General features: G+C 35.0%; 1 pseudogene; it reads right to left on the bottom strand.

The window, feature by feature from the left end:
* Positions 1-8,357: 8,357 nt before the first annotated feature.
* On the bottom strand, positions 8,358-9,252 carry LOC126759334 (uncharacterized; annotated as a pseudogene).
* Positions 9,253-19,689: the final 10,437 nt, after the last annotated feature.

Below are 19,689 nucleotides of genomic sequence, written 5' to 3' on the forward strand. Positions count from 1 at the left end.
TAAAAATGGTTTTAGGTTTTGTTTTTAATAAAATAAATGTTTTACTCGTACAATGTGTTACAAAACTCGTCTGCACTTAAGCGCAGCAAAACCATTAACCAAATCTTCGCAATCCAATTTGCTTAAAAAATCAGCTTCTATGTTAAGCAAAGCAAGATCGTTTAACCTCTGCTCCGTCATTGTTGTGCGTAAATAGTTTTTCACTCTCCGCAAACAAGAAAACGATCTTTCTCCAGTACAGTTACTGGCAGGTGTACACACACACATACGAAAAACAATATTCACGTTTGGGTAAATGGTTTGAAGACCTTCGGTTCGTAACCATTTCAACAAACTGACTGCATCTTTCGCAATTCTCTTTCCTCTTTTCTCCTCATTTTTTATGCTGCAGTGAGAAATGAAATGAAGACATTCTTCTGTAAAATCGTCTTCCAAGCCAGTAGAATAAATAATTTGCAATGAGTTGGCCTTATCGTCGACTTCTGAGATGTTTAGATTCGTCAGGTTGGTAATAAAGTAAAATTTATTGTAGAGTAATTTATAAGCATCCCGACGTCTTTTCAGTTCTTCTGACAATGTATCAATTACTACTAAAAAAGTATTTATTCTAAAATTTTCAGGGCCATTTTTTTTGTTGCATCTCTTCACCTGTATTTGTCTCGCCAGAAAACGGCTTACGCTTTCGATTGCGTCGAACATCTTTTTCGTATTCCAGTACGAAGGACAGTTTTTTCGCTTTTTTTCGAAATCATCGAGATTCTCTCTTGTTTCACCAACAAAATGTATTAAAGCCTCGTACAGTTCTATGACAATGGTAATGTCAATTTCCACACTCTAAAGTTTTTTACTTGTGGCGTTAATGCGATCTAGTAAATATCCCCAAAAAACAGCCATGAGGGCCGTTTTAAAACGTTCCAGTTTCAAACGAATACCTCTTTCTTCGCTTATAACGGTTCTCTTCTGTTGTGTGTCATTTTCGATGGTGACTAGCGCTTTATGGATTTCATTCCAGGATTCGCGTAAACTTTTGCATGCGTCTGCACGAGCTGACCAACGAGTCGTTGATAGACTTTTGACGGTGAAATGGGTTTGAAGGAGTTCCCAACGCAACGAGTTGTCGCTGCAAAGAAATTGTATAACTCTTGGAGTAGAGAAAAGAACGAACAAGCCTCTTGGCTGCTTTCAGCTGCACATTCACCTACTAAATTCAGCAAGTGTGCTGAACAGGGAACATGGTCGGCAAGGGGTGAAATTTCCTTTATTTTAGCTTGTGGTCCGTTCTAATTGCCTGACATGTTAGCTGCGTTGTCATATGATTGCCCGCGGCAGTTTGAAATGTCAACTCCCTATTCAGTTAATGTTGAAGTAACAGCTTCTGTCATTTGTTGTGATTTGTGGCCTGTGTTTGGAATAAACTTGAAAAACCGTTCTACAGGTGATCCATTAGGCAGGACATATCTGATTACATAAGTGAGCTGGTCTACCGATGTCGTGTCAATGATCAGAGAAAAATATCTTGCTGTTAATATTTCCATTACAATTGTTTTCAAAACTTTGTTTCCCATAAGTCGAATGAACTTTTCCCATGTTGTTGAAGAAAGATAACTCGTAAATCCTGAGCCTGGATTTCCATAACGTGTAATGTGTTCAGCTAAGAACGGATCGAACTCGGCGATAAGCTCTAAGGACATTAAATAATTTCCATTGTGGATTGATCCAAATTTTTCGTCGTGTCCTCTGCAAGGCAAATCACGTGATGTAAGTGCTTTTACGCATGCAACTACTCTTTTCAGAATGTTTTTCCAGTAATTTATTTCTTCATCTAGTTGCATTGTTAATGCGCGGTCAATGCGACCTAACACGTTGCTTCGTTCTTTCATACGCAGAACAGATAATTTGTGAGTAGGCGAATTCTCATGAGTTGACACTCGATGATATGAATTTTTCCAGTCATTGAAACCTTCTTTTTTGTCGAACTGACTCTCCCCGCCATTAAAAAGCAAACAAGGACCACAAAAACACATCCAGTACTTTTGGAATAAATTAGCCACTTTCGCGGATCTTTTTCACCATTTAGAAGCTGACGATCGAATAAATGTCTCGACAACTGTCGCGCTTTATCTTTGTAAATGCGCTTACTCTTGGGAAAATCATTTTGGATGTTTTGATTGGCTCCGTTCTTACAAATGTGATCACGCGTGAACTCGTCGATTGTCCATTTAGCTGGATCGTCGTTGATTTCGTAGAGCTCCTGGTCCGGAGGATTTGGCTGCACTCCTACTCCTGCCACTCCTGGTACGAGTGGGATATCTTCGGCTTGTTCTTTTGATATAATTGCCACATTGATCAAAATATTTTCACTTGAAGACACTTAAGACACTGCAGAATCATCAGTTGACGGAACGCCACTACTACTTAGAACGTCACTTGGGTCAATAATAGGATCTTGAATATTTGTAGACGGTTTTCCAAAGAAATCGCGGCAGCGTCGCGACGCACCGCACGCGCGTCCGCACGAGCTTGACTGACACGCGCGTAATAACAATAGGTTAGGTACCTAAGAACCTATTAAAATTATTTATACTTTGATTCGCAAAAATAGTGATTTAGGAAGATTATATAAGACTACAGTTAAGATACTTTGCATTTGAGTTATTTCTTGTTAATATTGTTGTTATCAGTGATTTTTTTGGCACGATTTGCCGCCCTAGGCCCGGGCCTACTGGGTCTTAGGGCAAATCCGCCACTGAATAACCGTTATAGAAAAGTTATTTATACAGAAACTTTGGTTGATGAAACTCAACTAGGACTAATTACTTGACGAGAATTTAATAAAAATTCCTAGATGGTTTGAAACTAAAAACAACTTTAAATTTGAACTACATGGATTCGCAGATGCTTCAGAGAAAGCTTATGCAGCAGTTGTATATGCTAAAGTTGGATCAGTTATAACAATTGTTGCTGGTAAAACTAAAGTGAATCCAATTAAAAATAAGAAAACGTTACCAAAACTGGAACTATGCGCGGCTCACCTACTTGCTAAATTGCTGCAAAGGATAAAAACAGTCATCAACAGAGAAATGAAAATATTTGCGATTTGGAGCGATTCAACTATAACTTTAGCATGGATAAATAATTGCCAAAGTAAAGACAGATTTATTAGAACACGAGTAGAATCAAATTACTTGCTTCCAATGCGAAATGGCAACACGTTGGAACAAAGGACAATGCAGCTGATGTAGCATCCAGAGGGGTACTGGCGAATAAACTAATAAAACACAATCTATGGTGGAAGGGTCCAAAATGGTTGCGAGAAGGGGAACATCATTGGCCAATGAAGATTATTCAAATCGATGCAAGGTGGGTGACAACCTCAAGGGAATTACATTCCTTGGATAATGGAATGTGATAATAATCAACAATTGCATATGGAAATCCCTAGTCAAGGCATTATGACAATAAGAGAAGGATTCACAGCCCGACATGAAGGAGTAACTTTAACAGCGTCTCATCACGTACAATCTGAAATGAATAAAGAATTGTTATCATCTTCTTGGGTTAAAGATATTGAAGATATTCCAGAATTACAAATAAAACCTTTTGATTCAACATTAATAAACAATACCAAAGATATCGTACATCTTAAACAACAAATATAACTCCTCAAAACAGAAAATATAAAATTAAAAGGTATAAATTTTCATCACGTAAGTGGTCACGTTTCGCTATCATTAGTTTTGATAATAGCATTCATCATTACTATTTTATATATAAGATCCAAATGTGTAACAAGATCTGTGACAGTTCCATTTGAACTTCCAGTTAAGGATACATACATTTATATGAGGCACGTATGCATTTACATAAATGCAATACGTATGCACTTAACAATGTTTGTTAACATATTTACTTAAGATGACATATTTACCTAAGATATGCATTTAGGCAATTGAATACAAATGTGCATGTGCACTTGAAAACAACACCATACCATGTAGCATAAACAATGTGATACATACATATGAACATGCACACATACACATATATTAAGATAGTTAAGATAGTTCTTAAAATTGTATATAAATACAATAACATAGGGTACTTTATAAAATCAGACTAAAATAGTTCTCGTAGAATGAAATAGTTCTCACAGAACAAGACTTGACTATCATTTATTTTCCCCCACCAGTGGTAAGAAATATTTGATAAAGCTTGTTTTTTGTACAATAAGAAAGTATCAAGCGTATGTACATACAGTAGCGGACAAAAAAAGATGGAATCCAGGGCCTTAGAAATGTTTGATTATTTGTTTTTATTTAAAAATCATGTGGACTTATATAAAAAAAAAGGTTTTCATGAAACTTGGTATCCTCTCTCCTCCGTGCGGAAAGTATCAAATGCGTAAATGTAAAATAAATAATTCCATTTTTTATTATAAGCCGAAATAAAATACTTCCGATATTTCAATTTCTTTTGTCCGCAATACTGTAGTGTATAAGTGCGTTAGATGCACTAATCTAAATAGCTGTAAAATATCAATGCGTTGATAATAATAAAATACATATTTACACAAGTGTATGTACACTAAGCATACACACATGTACATATGTATGTACCTACCCACAGATTTTAGGATGATCGTTTGAGACCTCCTGGATTAATCCTTTAGGAGATATCCTATACTCCCTATTACTCCTAATACTCGTGTGTAAATACACGTAAAATTGTATACTCGTTTTTAACATTGCATGTCATTGGAACGCGAGTACTCCTTTTAACCTCCTAATGGAGATCTCTATGATTACTCCTAAAGGAGATCTCTATGATTACTGATATAGGAGATCTCTATGATTACTAATATAGGATATCTTTATGATTAATCTTAAAGGACATCTCTATGATTATTACTATAGGAAATCTCTATGATAAATCCTATATTATTTTCAACCTGCAATTATTTTAACAAAAACAAATTTTTATAATTTTATTTTTTATTAAAGTTTTTTAATCAAATGAATGTACATGAAATCTATTATTTTTTTTTTATATTATAAGTGTTCCTGTAGAACTGAGCCTTACATTTGAGAAACGCCTTTTTGATCTTTGCCTCAAAATCAGGGTATGAGTAATCATCATTAAGGCCTCTAAAAATTAAACTTGTTAAAAAAATAGATGACATGAATTTAAATTATGTATTACCGTAAAGAAATTTATTGAAAAGTGCATAATTCTTCAATGCAACTTTTTTTTGGCTCCATCCCAATTCACTTTTAAGAGCAGGGACTCCGCAATCACTTCATCCAAAATTTTTGATAGGGGCCTCTTTGAAAATTTTTGCTTCAGATACGCCTCCTATAATAAACTCAAACTGTTTAATAACATCTTATCAAATGTATTTTATCATACTCACAATTTCTGCCTCAGGCTTATTCAAAAGCAAGGACTCTGTAGATGCTAAATCATTTATGTTTTTAATAGGAAATATCATTAATTCAATCTTCTTCGGTTGCAATATGTCAATAATCCGCTCCAGGAGTATAGTGTTCTGCGCCGATATTTCCTCTAGCTTCCGTATTCTTTGTTCCATGTTTTTCTGCCAGGAGGAGGTGTTTCGGGAAGTATTGGTGGACACATTGATATTTTCTCCACTTAAAATTGAAGAACTTCCGCATTCTAGGAAAAAAATGTGCTAAAGAGTTATGAAAAAATATTTGCAAGAGATAAACTTACCGAGAGAATTGAATAAAAAGTTATGTGACGCCATTTTATTTATCTATAATTAAGTGTATAATATTATATTATTTTACAAAAAAAAATTGCAAGAAGACTATTACATGCGGCCCTTGTTATTCGGTTTTCAATTGCCCAAATGGCTAACTGTTTTGAAAGTGGTTCAGCTGGCAAACAAAAATCTTCTATCACTTCTTTCGAGCCTGTACCACTTTCAACTTCTTCAAAAACTTCTTTAGAGCTTGTATCACTTTCAATTTCATTAACACTTTTCACATCATTTTCATTTTGTGTATTATTATTTTGTTTCTTATATAAATTATTTAATTTTTTATTCACTAGGCGTTTTAAATGCCTTTTAGAGTACATTTAATTATCAATTTAAAATATTTATGATTGTTATTGGCTCAATGAATAAAAAATGTCAGTACTGCGATGCTTTTAAATGGAAAGATGAAACTGCTTAAATGTGCTGTTCCGGTGGTAAAGTTTCACTTCCATTACTTTGTGAACCAAAAGAGCCTTTGAAAACTTCATTATTAAATGTTACAGATGAGTCAAAGCAATTTCTAAGTGATTTCCGTCAAACCCAGTGATTCAGAGGGGGACACCAGCAGATGAAGCGTGCATTAAATAATCAAGCTTATGGTCGACAGTTTAAAAACTCCGCCTGAAAACGAATATGAGAGTGCACCTTCATAATGACGTGTATTCAGGACTTTACGCAGAAATGTTGTTGGAAATTGGTGATTGTTGTTTAGATGTTGACGCTGAAGGCTACATATTATTGTCAAGACAATTTTGTAATTTAGTAGAAAGTGATGTGGATCTCATTGCTAATGTTTTTCCGGAATTGCAACAAAATTTGTGTAGTGATCAGTGGTTGTGTGCAAGAGCAATATTAGCACCAAGAAATTAAATTGTTAATAGGATCAACACTGACATTTATAAGAGGTTCAAAGAGAAATTAAGGAATATTTGTCAATGGATACAATTATGGATACGAAACTATGAATTTCATATTCAGTGGGGTTTTTAAATTCACTTGAACTATCGGGTGTACCGTCACATAAACTTCAATTGAAACTAAATGTACCAGTAACGCTTATGCGAAATCTAGATGCTCCTGGCTATGTAATGGAACAAAGCTTCGGATAACAAAATTGGGACAGAACATACTTGGTGCTACTATTTTAACAGGTGTCGGTAAGGGAAATAGTGTTATAATACCTCGGATACCAATTATTCCCACTGACCTTCTATTCCAATTTAAAAGGGTTCAGTTTCCCGTCAAGCTTAGCTTTGCTGTTACTATAAGCAAGGCACAAGGACAAACATTACAGGTAGCAGGAGTGCATTTAGAAAACCCATGTTTCTCTCATGGTCAACTTTATGTAGCCTGTTCACGTGTATCTAATGCCCGAAATTTACACATATTTGTACCCGAGGGGAAAACTTATAACATTGTCTACATTAATATCCTAGATTAATACTTTATTTATATTTTATTTTTTTAAATTGTTAACATTCAGAATTATTTATTTTTGTTACGGTGAATTACATTTTAACATTTGTTGTTGTATTTCAATACTCATATTTTAAAATGTTAAAACTTCATTGTCTGTAGTAATTTTTAAAAATTGTTGATCTCAGCCAAGCAATAACATTTAGTTGACTCATTTCTATTATTATACCCTTACCCTTTTCTCATACTTATTTAATGGCTCCACTGCGGGCGAAGCCGCGGGTAAAAAGCTAGTGTTTTTATATTTTAGAATTTAACAGAACGCATATTTAATGCGCTGTTGAAATATAAGGACCAGTATTTATTTTGGCCAAATACGGAAGAACGCAAAATGCTCGTTTTAAAAACTTCGAGTGAGTTACCTAACTGCCTGGGATACGTTGATGGTACCGGAGTTCCATTGGCGGAAAAACCGTCATAGGACCCGGAAGCGTACCTTTCACGAAAACATATTTACTCCGTTAAGGCACAAGCCGTGTGCGATCATAGATTGCAAATAAGGCACTTGATGTTAAGCTTTCCAGGTAGCGTTCATGACGCACGTATTTTTAATGACAGCGAATTGTCATTTGAAGCACATAAATTTTTTGGAGAAGGTGAATGGATTGCAGGTGACAGTGCATATAAATTATCGAGTACTTTTATAACGCCATTTAGAGAAAATTCTAGAAATTTAACACTAAGCCAAAGGAATTTTTTTAACAAAACATTGAACATTGTTTTGGAATGCTGAAGGAAAGATTTGTTAGTTTAAAAGGCTTAAGGCTCCAAATAAAAAATTAAAATGGTATGAGAAAAGTTAACAAATGGATTCTCTGTTGTGCATTGTTACACAACTTTATACTCCAACAAGACGATTGTTTCGATTACCAACCTGAGGAATCGGAGCCCAGTATTGACGAGTCGTTATGGGGACCAAATGCTCGTACCAATGAAGGGGAGATAAGGCGTTGACAAATCTTTGAACAATTGTTTAATCAATAAATATCTTAATTTAAAAATTCTTTTCTTATTTATTTTTTCAAATAAAATTCAATTTCTTTACACAAACAAGTAATATAAATTATTGGACTAGAAAAAATATTAATTACATTTTGGCAATTTATGAGCTATTTACGCTTTTCAATCGTTCGTGTTCCAATCTGACTTTTTCCATTTCTACTTCCATTTCTTTCTCCAACCGTAATTTCTGCAATTGAAAATTGTTTTCCTCTCTCTCTTTTTCAAAATCCTATTTTTTCGTTTCTAGTTCCAACTTCTTATTTTGGATTTCGAAAAGTAATGAAAATGGATTTGAACTGCTATGAGATCTTTTCATATTTCTTCTTGGTGTAGATGTGCATGCAAAATTAGCGGACGGACTAACTACTTCATCTGCAGACGGATACATACTAAAGGACGGACTGGGTAACGGACTCGAAGAACTTGTGTCGGAGTCTATCTCTGGGGTAATATATTCTATATATGTTTCGTCCAACGCTGACACCAACTTTGTTGATTGATAAATCGCTGGTGGCTGAACACTTATGCGACGTCCAAATATCAGGTGAGGGTTTTCAAAAAAGGACTTATTCTTTTTATGTATTCTTCCACACTATGAGGATCACCACTTTCAAGTAAGCCTGCACCAGTCTGGCCTTTCCACTTGAGCGCAGATAAAAATGCCGTTTTCAAATGCCTCATTTTAGTTCTCATTATGTCCCATTTAATATTCATTAAATTTGGAGCTTTTTCGCCAATTTTGTTGTAAAACCTTTGGGCTGTTGGTTTCTAAACGCAGATCGTAAAATGTAAAATGGTGAAATGACAAAAAATATATCAATATTACCTCAAAATGGTCCGGATTATTTTTTATTGCGTCCACTATATTTATCAAAAGGTCTTTCGTTTGGCTTTCAGACCAACGAAATGTGCCGTTTAGCCTTAATCCTTTTTCTATTGAATATTAATAATACAAGCCAATAAAGAATTGTTATGAATTTACTTACCGCTTCCATTTCTTTTAAAACACCAAATGGACGCTTCCAGCTGATTGCGAATTGCGCAAAATGCTATGGTTGCCACTGAAAACGGTCTCGCATATTTGCAAGATTGTCGTAAAATAAAATGCATGTAAAAATTAATAGCTGTTTTACGATACTGCGAATTTGCGATGTTGCCATACGTTTACGACGTTAAATGAGTACCACTAGATTATTCAGGGGTATTGTGGAATCCAAGACGGAATTGCTTATACATGTTCGGACCGACATTGGAAACATTTTGAAAACACATTTGTATGTTGTGGAATCTAAGTCGTTCGGACCGACAATGTGTGTTTTCGATGAGTTTTCTATCAATAGCGGCATTCTTTTGCTCTTCCAAGATTGCACGATGACACAAAATGCAAAAATCGTATACCGAAATATGCAAGGCCAAGATAGCACCCATTGCAGAATCTAGTGATAATATATATGACGGCACGAAAATAAACGTGGGGTTTGGTCTGACATATTTATAGCCAATGCACATAATTTTCTCCCTGTGTTTGTTGTTGTGCCGTTGCACCAAGAGGAAAATTCTGCAATTTCTGCACCGTGCAAGGTTTTGCAAGAGCAAGAGAATCCCCCTAATATGAGAATATCAAGCGACAGCTGTTTTTGTATATGGAATGTAAACAAATATCAAGTGACAATTTAGGGCCGGCAAAATATGTCTTCCAAAAACATCGATTAAACTAATGAGTGGAATGTAAGTTTTCAAGTAGTTTTCAGCGAAAACTGTGTTTTCGTTTGACAGATTTTACATGGACGAAAACACAAGTTTTTCAGATCATACAAACTGAATGATCGGAATCAAATGCTTGCATGGGAAACTTCCTCATTTGACGATATATCTTCACGAAATTTGGTATGATTTATTGTTCATAGAAATAATGTAATATCGGAAGAAATTGTTCAGATCGGCTCACTAGAGCATATACCAGCCACACAAACCGAACGATCGGAATCAAGGGATTGTATGGAAAATTTTTGCATTTGACGTGGTATCTTCACGAAACTTGACATGGATTACTGCCTAGGGTAATAATATAATCTCCGAAAAAATTGTTCAGATCGGATAGCTTCCATACAAACTGAACACATATTTACATACTAAAAGAAATGCACCTGTGAAGGGTATATTAGCTTTGGTGTAGCCGAAGTTAACGTTTTTTCTTGTTTTAGTTTAAATAGAAGATAATTTAATGCCGACGGATTGCCGGCCGAGCTATTCAAACACGGCGGCGAAGAACTGATAAGGAGCATGCATCAGCTTCTTTGTAAAATATGGTCGGACGAAAGCATGCCCAACGATTGGAATTTAAGTGTGCTATGCCCAATCCATAAGAAAGGTGACCCCACATCTGTATTGTGTGAAAGATTAAAGCCCACCGTCAACAAACTGATTGGACCTTATCAGTGTGGCTTCAGACCTGGAAAGTCAACAACCGAGCAGATATTCACCATGCGCCAAATCTTGGAAAAGACCCGTGAAAGAAGAATCGACACACACCACCTCTTCGTCGATTTCAAAGCTGCTTTCGACAGCACGAAAAGGAGCTGATTTTATGCCGCGATGTCTGAATTTGGTATCCCCGCAAAACTGATACGGCTGTGTAAGCTGACGTTGAGCAACACCATAAGCTCCGTCAGAATCGGGAAGGACCTCTCCGAGCCGTTCGATACCAAACGAGGTTTCAGACAAGGCGATTCCCTATAGTGTGACTTTTTCAACCTGCTTCTGGAGAAAATAGTTCGAGCTGCTGAACTTAATAGAGAAGGTATCTTTTATAAGAGTGTACAGCTGCTGGCGTATGCGTATATGATATTGATATCATCGGCCTTAACACCCGCGCCGTTTGTTCTGCTTTCTCCAGACTGGACAAGGAAGCAAAACAAATGGGTCGGGCAGTGAACGAGGGCAAGACGAAATATCTCCTGTCATCAAACAAACAGTCGTCGCACTCGCGACTTGGCACTCACGTCACTGTTGACAGTCATAACTTTGAAGTCGTAGATAATTTCGTCTATCTGGGAACCTGCGTAAACACCACCAACAATGTCAGCCTAGAAATCCAACGCAGAATAACTCTTGCCAACAGATGCTACTTCGGACTGAGTAGGCAATTGAGAAGCAAAGTCCTCTCTCGACAAACAAAAACCAAACTCTATAAGTCACTCATAATTCCCGTCCTGCTATATGGTGCAGAGGCTTAGACGATGTCAACAACTGATGAGTCGACGTTGCGAGTTTTCGAGAGAAAAGTTCTGCGAAAGATTTATGGTCCTTTGCGCGTTAGCCACGGCGAATATCGCATTCAATGGAACGATGAGCTGTACGAGATATACGACGACATCGACATAGTTCAGCGAATTAAAAGACAGCGGCTACGCTGGCTAGGTCATGTTGTCCGAATGGACGGAAACACTCCAGCTCTGAAAGTATTCGACGCTGTACCCGTCGGGGGAAACAGAGGAAGAGGAAGACCACCACTCCGTTGGAAGGACCAAGTGGAGAAGGACCTGGCTACACTTGGAATATCCAATTGGCGCCACGTAGCGAAAAGAAGAAACGACTGGCGCGCTGTTGTTAACTCGGCTATAATCGCGTAAGCGGTGTCTACGCTAATTAAGAAGAAGAATTTAATGCCAAAGATAAAAAACTTTGCCTCAATTCCATACGTTTAGTGTTTTCTATCCTGCCCGCCAATTAAGAAAAAAACGTAAAAAAGAAAAAAAAAACGGGTCAAAGTTTTCGCTTTCTGCCCAAGCGCTCATATACTTATCTGCTAGACGCTCGGTTACTCTTTCCCTTTTAGCTTCGACAATATTTCAAATTCCCGTCTATAACTTTAGGGTCATATTCTTATATAATTTTTAAGGAGATTTAAGAAAAAAAAATTAATTTTTTGAAGCTTCTAAAGCAGGCTTCCCCCTTAGGGGGGGGTAAGGTTTGTTTCGTCGATAAAAGACTTACTTATTTTACTTATTATTATATGAAAGTACAACATTTGAAGGATACTTAAAAAAAGTTTTATCGAAAAATAGCGAGGAATAACGGATTTATCGTCGATCTCTGCAGGCACCTCGAAAAAAAGTTTTTGTGCGGTGACCAGCCTACAGCATCACTGGATCATCTGAAACCAAAAAATCAAAATGCTTTCTTTAGTTTATCTTTTAATTGACGTCGAGTTTTTTTTTAATTTTTCAATTTTTCAATTTTGGTACCATTTTCAAGCCAAAATGACGATTTTAGACGAAAAAATCGACCTATGTATTTGTTATTGTAAAATTGTTAGAAATTAAAATTTTTGGAAAAACTCGACGTCATTCGAGAGCTATATATGTATATGTAGAATATTTGTACAAAATTTCAAAACGATCGATGCAGTAGTTTTTTCTGTAGGCTGGTCACCGACTTTAAAAATGACATATTTGGGAAAATCGATTCAAAGTTTTTACCGCTCAGCGCAGGTAGCCGGAAGGCGCGCAAACCTAAGTTAGAGGTACCGTTATTCAACCTGCTGTAACTTCGTTAGTTTTTGTCCGAATGACCTTAAACTTTAACATAATATTCTTAAGATGTTGATGGTTCAGAAAAAAAAACTACAAAAAATGAAAAAAAAGTTGTCAATACACCAACCCACCCCCCACCCCCCTAAAGGAGATTTACAAAACGCAATAAACTTAACTTAACACCCAAATGAGTCTTTATTCATTTGATAAATGTTATCTCTTAAAATCTTTTTTAATTCGGAACTCATTAAAAACTTTAATAGGATTGCTTCCAAATATATTCATTTGCAAGTTTTGTCACATTAGTAAACAGCTGATTCGAATATTGGTTTTGCATATGTTCGAAAAAAATATATTCATTTGCAAGTTTTGTCACATTAGTAAACAGCTGATTCGAATATTGGTTTTGCATATGTTCGAAAAGACTAAAATCCAATCAGATACTGTGACACCATTGATAATCAGAATTGGTTTGCAATTCTGACCGCTAATACTATGCTATAGTTAACCGATCTTAACAATTTCTTCGGTGATTACATAGTTGCTTTAGAAAATAATCTATACCAAATTCCGTGAATATATCTTGTCAAATGCAAAAGTTTTCCATACCAGCACTTGATTCCGATCGTTCAGTTTGTATGGTAGCTATATGCTATTGTTAACCGATCTGAACAATTTCTTCGGAGATTACATAGTTACCTTAGAAAATAACCTGTGCCAACTTTTGTGAAGATACATTGTCAAATGTGAAAGTTTTCCATACAAGAATTTGATTCCGATCGTTCAGTTTATATGGCAGCTATATGTTATAGTTAACCGATCTGAACAATTTCTTCGGAGATTACATTGTTGCCGTAGAAAATAATCTATACCGAATTTTGTGAAGAAAATTTGTCAAATGTGAAAGTTTTCCAAACAAGAACTTGATTCCGATCGTTCAGTTTATATGGCAGCTATATGTTATAGTGGTCCGATATCGGTTCCAACAAATGAGCAGCTTCTTGAAGAGCAAATGGTGTTTGCAAAATTTCAAAACGATATCTTAAAAACTGAGGGACTAGTTTGTATATATACAGACGGACAGACAGACAGATAGGGATGCAAACATCGTGAAATGAAACATCGATGGTTCGATGTATCGATGTTTCTTCAAACAACATCGAAACCAAACACATCGGCCATTGAAAAATCGATGTATCGAAACATCGATGGATTTTTTAACTTTTTTAACGTATTTTATTAGTGAAGGTAAAAAGCTTATTTCAGAACCATAAATAAGTGAAATACAGTAGTACGCCTTTAATTGATATATATTTTAGCTACCTATTAAAACCTTTTCTCAATAAATAAAAGATATAAATAGTTTTTGAACAAACAACAAATTATTTATTTAAAACAGAATTTAAAAATAACAATTTGGAAAGTTTTTTCCCTGTCAAGCGATTTCTTTGCTGTGTGATCGTTGCTCCAGCATTAGAAAACAGTCGTTCACTAGGGACTGAAGTGGCCACAATGAATAAATATTTGGAAGCTTGTGCGATTACTCCTAACGTCCCACTCAACAAACGTAAATTGTCCAAAAAATGAATTGTTACCCCAAGGAACGACTGATTTTTGATTGCCTCCGTCCATATGTAATACGTTAGGCAATAACTGTCGCACTTACGAATATACTCTTTGAAGACAGCGCTTCATATTTTTCATCCACTTGTAATTTTATTGTTTCTCTACTTGGAACTTTAAAAAGCGGAACCAGTTCTTTCATAATCTGCATAAAACTTGTTCCTTCTACAGTGGAAAATGGCTTGTTGCCCATTATAATATATTTCACAATAGCTTCAGTAATTTTCCTTGATTTAGGGTCATCTTGGTAAGAAATACTTTTGACCTGCTCAGAAAAGTCTTTCACATTAGGTTGGATCAGCGCAGGCAACTGATCCCATTACATGTACTAGGAGACATTCAATACATGCAGTCTTCTTATTACTATTGTCGGATAACTCACTTGACAAAAACATCGATGTTTCAGAAACATAGATGCATCGTTTGCATCCCTACAGACAGACGGACATGGCTAAATCGACTCAGCTCAACATACTGATCATTTATATACATATATTCTTTATAGGGTCTCCGACGCTTCCTTCTGGGTGTTACAAACTTCGTGACAAACTTAAAAATTCAGAAAAAAAACTAAAAAAAATGAAAAAAAAGTTGTTGTATTTATACCCTGTTTAGGGTATAAAAAAACTAAGAAAAATTAAGTTTGAACATGTGTTTAAACAACATAATGCAACATTTTTTTGGTCAAAACCACTTTTTTTTAATTTTAATTTTTTTTAGAATTTTACACTTTTTTTGAAATTTTCATAGTTTAGCTTGAACATAAAATTTTAACAAATATGAATCTCTTGGAATTTTTTCTTTTCGATAGAGATTGCGACCTGCATACTGCCCGCCGTCCGACAAATGCACACGCGAGATGCATCGGGCAATTGCTTCCCTAAACCCTAGAAATTTCGCTTGAATAATTTATTTCTTTCCCTCCCAAAAAAAATCCTCGAAAAAATCGATTTTTTAAGCCTCTAAAGCAGGTTCCGCATTTTTTCCAAAACTCAATAATTAAGGCATTCCGTGTTTTATTCTTATGTTTTCTCCTATAGAAATAAAGATAAATCAATTTGTAACAATAAAAAAACTTGATTTCTTAACTTACATTTCAAATCTGTGTGCGACTATCTTCTTGCTTTGTTTCTGACAGCAAAACCGATAAAATTGGTTTCCGTGAAAACCGATACAAATTCTGTTTCGAATATCAAACCAATAATGTCTGCATTCATGACACCTACTGCTTTTTTTGATCGGTTTCAATTCTGATTCCGGTAACTATCAGATTCTACAACACCCCTAATTGATAAATACAGTAAACATCAGATAGTTGAAAATTTGCCACGGCCGGGCCGACCAAAAAGCCTTACTGACAGTGAAGCGCGATCAATAATACGGAAAATAAAATGAAATCCAGTTTCAAGCGCTGTCCAAATATCAAAAGATATAGCGGAGACATCGGGTAGATCCGTAAGTGCCAGTACAGTCAGGAGAACATTGGACAAAAGCGGTTTACAAAAAAGTATATAAATCAGGGTGCAAACTTCTGGGAAACATTTTGTATACAGACAAAAGCAAATTTGAAATATTTGTATCGAAAAAAACCCCTAAGCTTTGGCGATCCAAAACTAAAGCCTTTGATGATAAGTGTGTTAACAACACCGTAAGCCACGGTGGAGGATCGGTTATGGTCTGGGGCTGTATGGCAGCAACTGGTGTTTGAAATTTGGTTTTCATTGAGTCCACGATGAACAAATTTGATTATTTAAACATTTTAAAAAATAACGTCGCTCCAAGCGTTGAAAAATTTGGACTATCAGGAAATTGAATCTTTGGACATAAGTCCAAAATTGTTAGTGGGTGGCTGTTTTATCTAACGCGAAAAACTTTTGATCACCCTCCGCAGTCCCCAGACCTTAATCATATCGAGCATCTGTGGGAGGACCTTGACCGAAAAATCAGGCAGAGGAGCATTTCAAACAAGGACCTAAAAAAGGCTATGATTGAAGAATGGAGCAAAATCTCTCCAGAATTTACAAAAAATCTTGCAGAATCTATACCTAGAAGATTAACTGAGGTCCTGAAGTCCAAAGGAAAGCAAACAAAATACTAGACTGTGTATCAATTTAGTTTATGTACATACTATATATTTTAACTTTACTGGACTCTATTTACTTTTTTTTTTGACGCGAAAAAACGAAAGTATTTTTAGTTTAAGTGAATTATTTTTGGCTGTGTTTTTGTTTATTATTTATATTAAGTTAAACTCTTATAATATAAGCCTTGAATTCTGGAATACAGCTTTTTATTGTTGCATTAAAGACTGCGTTGTTATAAACACTTTAATATCGATAGAAGTGCTGTTTACTTATTTTTGACGCTCACAGTATGAAATTGGATATTTTTTTAATAAGTTTATTTGTTTCATTTTTACTAATTCAAAAAGAAAAATAAATAAACTAATAATATCATACTAATATTATAAATGCGAATGTAAGTTTGTTTGTTACGCTTTCACGCAAAAACTACCTAATAGAGCCCATACACGAGCACGGTTTATCGTGTATGGGCTTTTTCGCGTACTGCCATGTTCGCGAAAATGTTTGATTTTTTACGATCGGTGCGCGAGCATGTGTATCGTGTATGGCGTTGTCGGCGAACAAAATATCATTTCTCTCGTGTCGCCGAACAGTAAAGATCGCGGACGAACAATGGCAAGTGTTAAGGCCTGCTTTAGAGGCTTCAAAAAATCTATTTTTTTTGAGGATTTTTTTGGGAGGGAAAGAAATAATTGATTCATGCAAAATTTCTAGGCTTTATAATTATATACATACTTATTTGAACATCTCTCACAAATTTTTTGGATACGAAATCTTTGATATTCTGCCTTTGCGAAGCAATTGCCCGATGCATCTCACATGTGCATTTTTCGGACGGCGGGCAGGTTGCAGGTCGCAATTTCTATCAAAACAAAATATTCAAAGAGATTCATATTTTTTAATAATTTATCTTCTAGTTAAACTAAGAAAATTCCAAAAAAAAAAGTGTAAAATTTTACAAATTTTTTAAAAATTGAAAAAAAGTGGTTTTGACCAAAACATTTACTTTATCTTGTTTAAAAATATGGTCAAACTTGACTTTTCTTATTTTTTTCTAGTAAATATAATTTTATGCCAAAATTTAAACTTTGTCCCAATTCCATAAGACGTTTGGTTTTTCTCTATCCTGCCCGCCAGTTAAAAATAATCGTAAAAATGGAAAACCGAGAAATCACGCTTCAAAGTTTTCGCTTTTTGTCCAAGCGCATACACATATGTATCTGCTAAACGCTCGGTTACTATTTCCCTTCTAGCTTCGATAATATTTCGAATTCCCATCTATAACTTTTGGGACATATTCTTATACATATATATTTTTTAAAGAGATTTAAGCAAAAAAAAAATATTGTTCAGAATTTATTGATCTTATAAAAAATATGAATTGGCAAACGAAAAGTGATAAATATAAAAATAAAACTGAGAAAAATAAAAGTTGGAATAACTTATTATCGAAATACAAAGAAATATATAAAAGTGCTACATTAGAAATAAATTCGAAGAAATGTTCCGCTTGCCTGTCGCACATGTTAACTCTGTGAAGAACGAACGCAAAATGGATTTGTGTGTCGTGTATGGGCAAACGAATTCATACCGATCGAACGCACTTGTGTGCTCGTGTATGGGCACTTTAACCGATCATCATGAAACTGTGTACATACATATAGGCTATGTTCGTAAATGCATCATGACTTGCAGCATAAGCAACAGTAGCAACACTGCAAGTTTGACGTTTGATACTTCTTATACAATTTTTGACAATTTGCAGATACATTTGTTTGCATTTTTGAACGCGTATAATACTAAAATGGAAATTTTGCTGAATCTAACACTAGACGAAATTTGTGAGCAAAGAAATTATAGATTTTCTTTAAATTTAAGAAAAAGAAGGGTATTGAAGTCAAAAAGAAAAATTTATAGGTACAAATGTTTGTCTTTTAAAATACAAAGTATTTATAGAACAAACTTTCGGGATGTTTAAGAAACAGTTTAAACTTTTTAATTATATTGAAGCTTCGAGCATTAAAGCCACATCTAATGTAATACTCGCTTGCGCTATCTTACACAATTTTATCATAAATAAGGAAGGTTATTCTGAACATATTAACGATACAATAACACATGCCGATATGGAAACCAACAATGAAATCGAAGGAATTCAAGATGCCCCCATTCGCCGTGTTGATTCAGATGATATCAATGGTATCGATAGAAGAAACTATTTTACCACTCTGTTTTCATCAAAAAAAATTTACTTTATCTCACCTTCCTTTATTTGAATAATTTTTTTATTACTTTTTCTGATGAACTTCATTTAAATTGTTATTGTTTTCATTTACATTTTTAACTTCGGTCACAACTTTCTTCCATAATAAATTTTTTTCCTTCTTCCCGATTTAAACTCGTCCTTCATATTCAACCGTACTCTCAGCAATAACTGTGTCTCCGCATTACTGAGATTTTCACTAAAAATTTAAAAATAATAATTTATACAATTATTATTAACATAATTTAACTAAATTTCAATACAAAAATTAAAATAAACAGTTTTGCACTTACTTTTCGTCAGACATCGTAGTTAAATGCAGTAAACAATTTTTTGATAGAAATTATGAGTGACAGCTGATAGAAGTGTTGTCTTTTTGAACGCTTGATTATTGCAGTGCTGCAATATTGGCATTTCTGAACGTTATGTTTGTTATGCAATCGTCATGATGCGCGTCATGATGCATTTACGAACTCTTGAAGGTATTAGAAGTAACATAGGGTGCTTCATATTAAAAAAAAAATACGAAAGATAAAAAAATTGTTTGTCAAAAAATCGTCAAATTTAGCTAATTCAACGCCATCTAGCAATACAGTAATGAAGTTTGAACCCTGAATACTGTAATACCGTCCCACTGTATTACCGGCGGTGACGACAATATCTAATTCAACTGAATATATGTATGAAGTTTCAACTGTTTCTAATTTTTCTACATTTATTGTTATTTTCTTCTGTCGTTGCATGCAGTATAAAACTATTCAAACTTTTTGGGTAATCCGTAATTTTTGTGGTTAGCTGTCACTTTATTATTTTAGATCGTACTCGCTTATGTTAATCCTTACTCTGCTTTTCTTTGAAAATGCCTCGGAAGCGGAAATCTGGTCTATCCAAAAATTCATCGCGGGCCCGTGCCGCAAAAGTTGCACG

The sequence above is a fragment of the Bactrocera neohumeralis genome, chromosome 5 (assembly GCF_024586455.1).
Source record: "Bactrocera neohumeralis isolate Rockhampton chromosome 5, APGP_CSIRO_Bneo_wtdbg2-racon-allhic-juicebox.fasta_v2, whole genome shotgun sequence".
Taxonomy (NCBI): Eukaryota; Metazoa; Arthropoda; class Insecta; order Diptera; family Tephritidae; genus Bactrocera; species Bactrocera neohumeralis.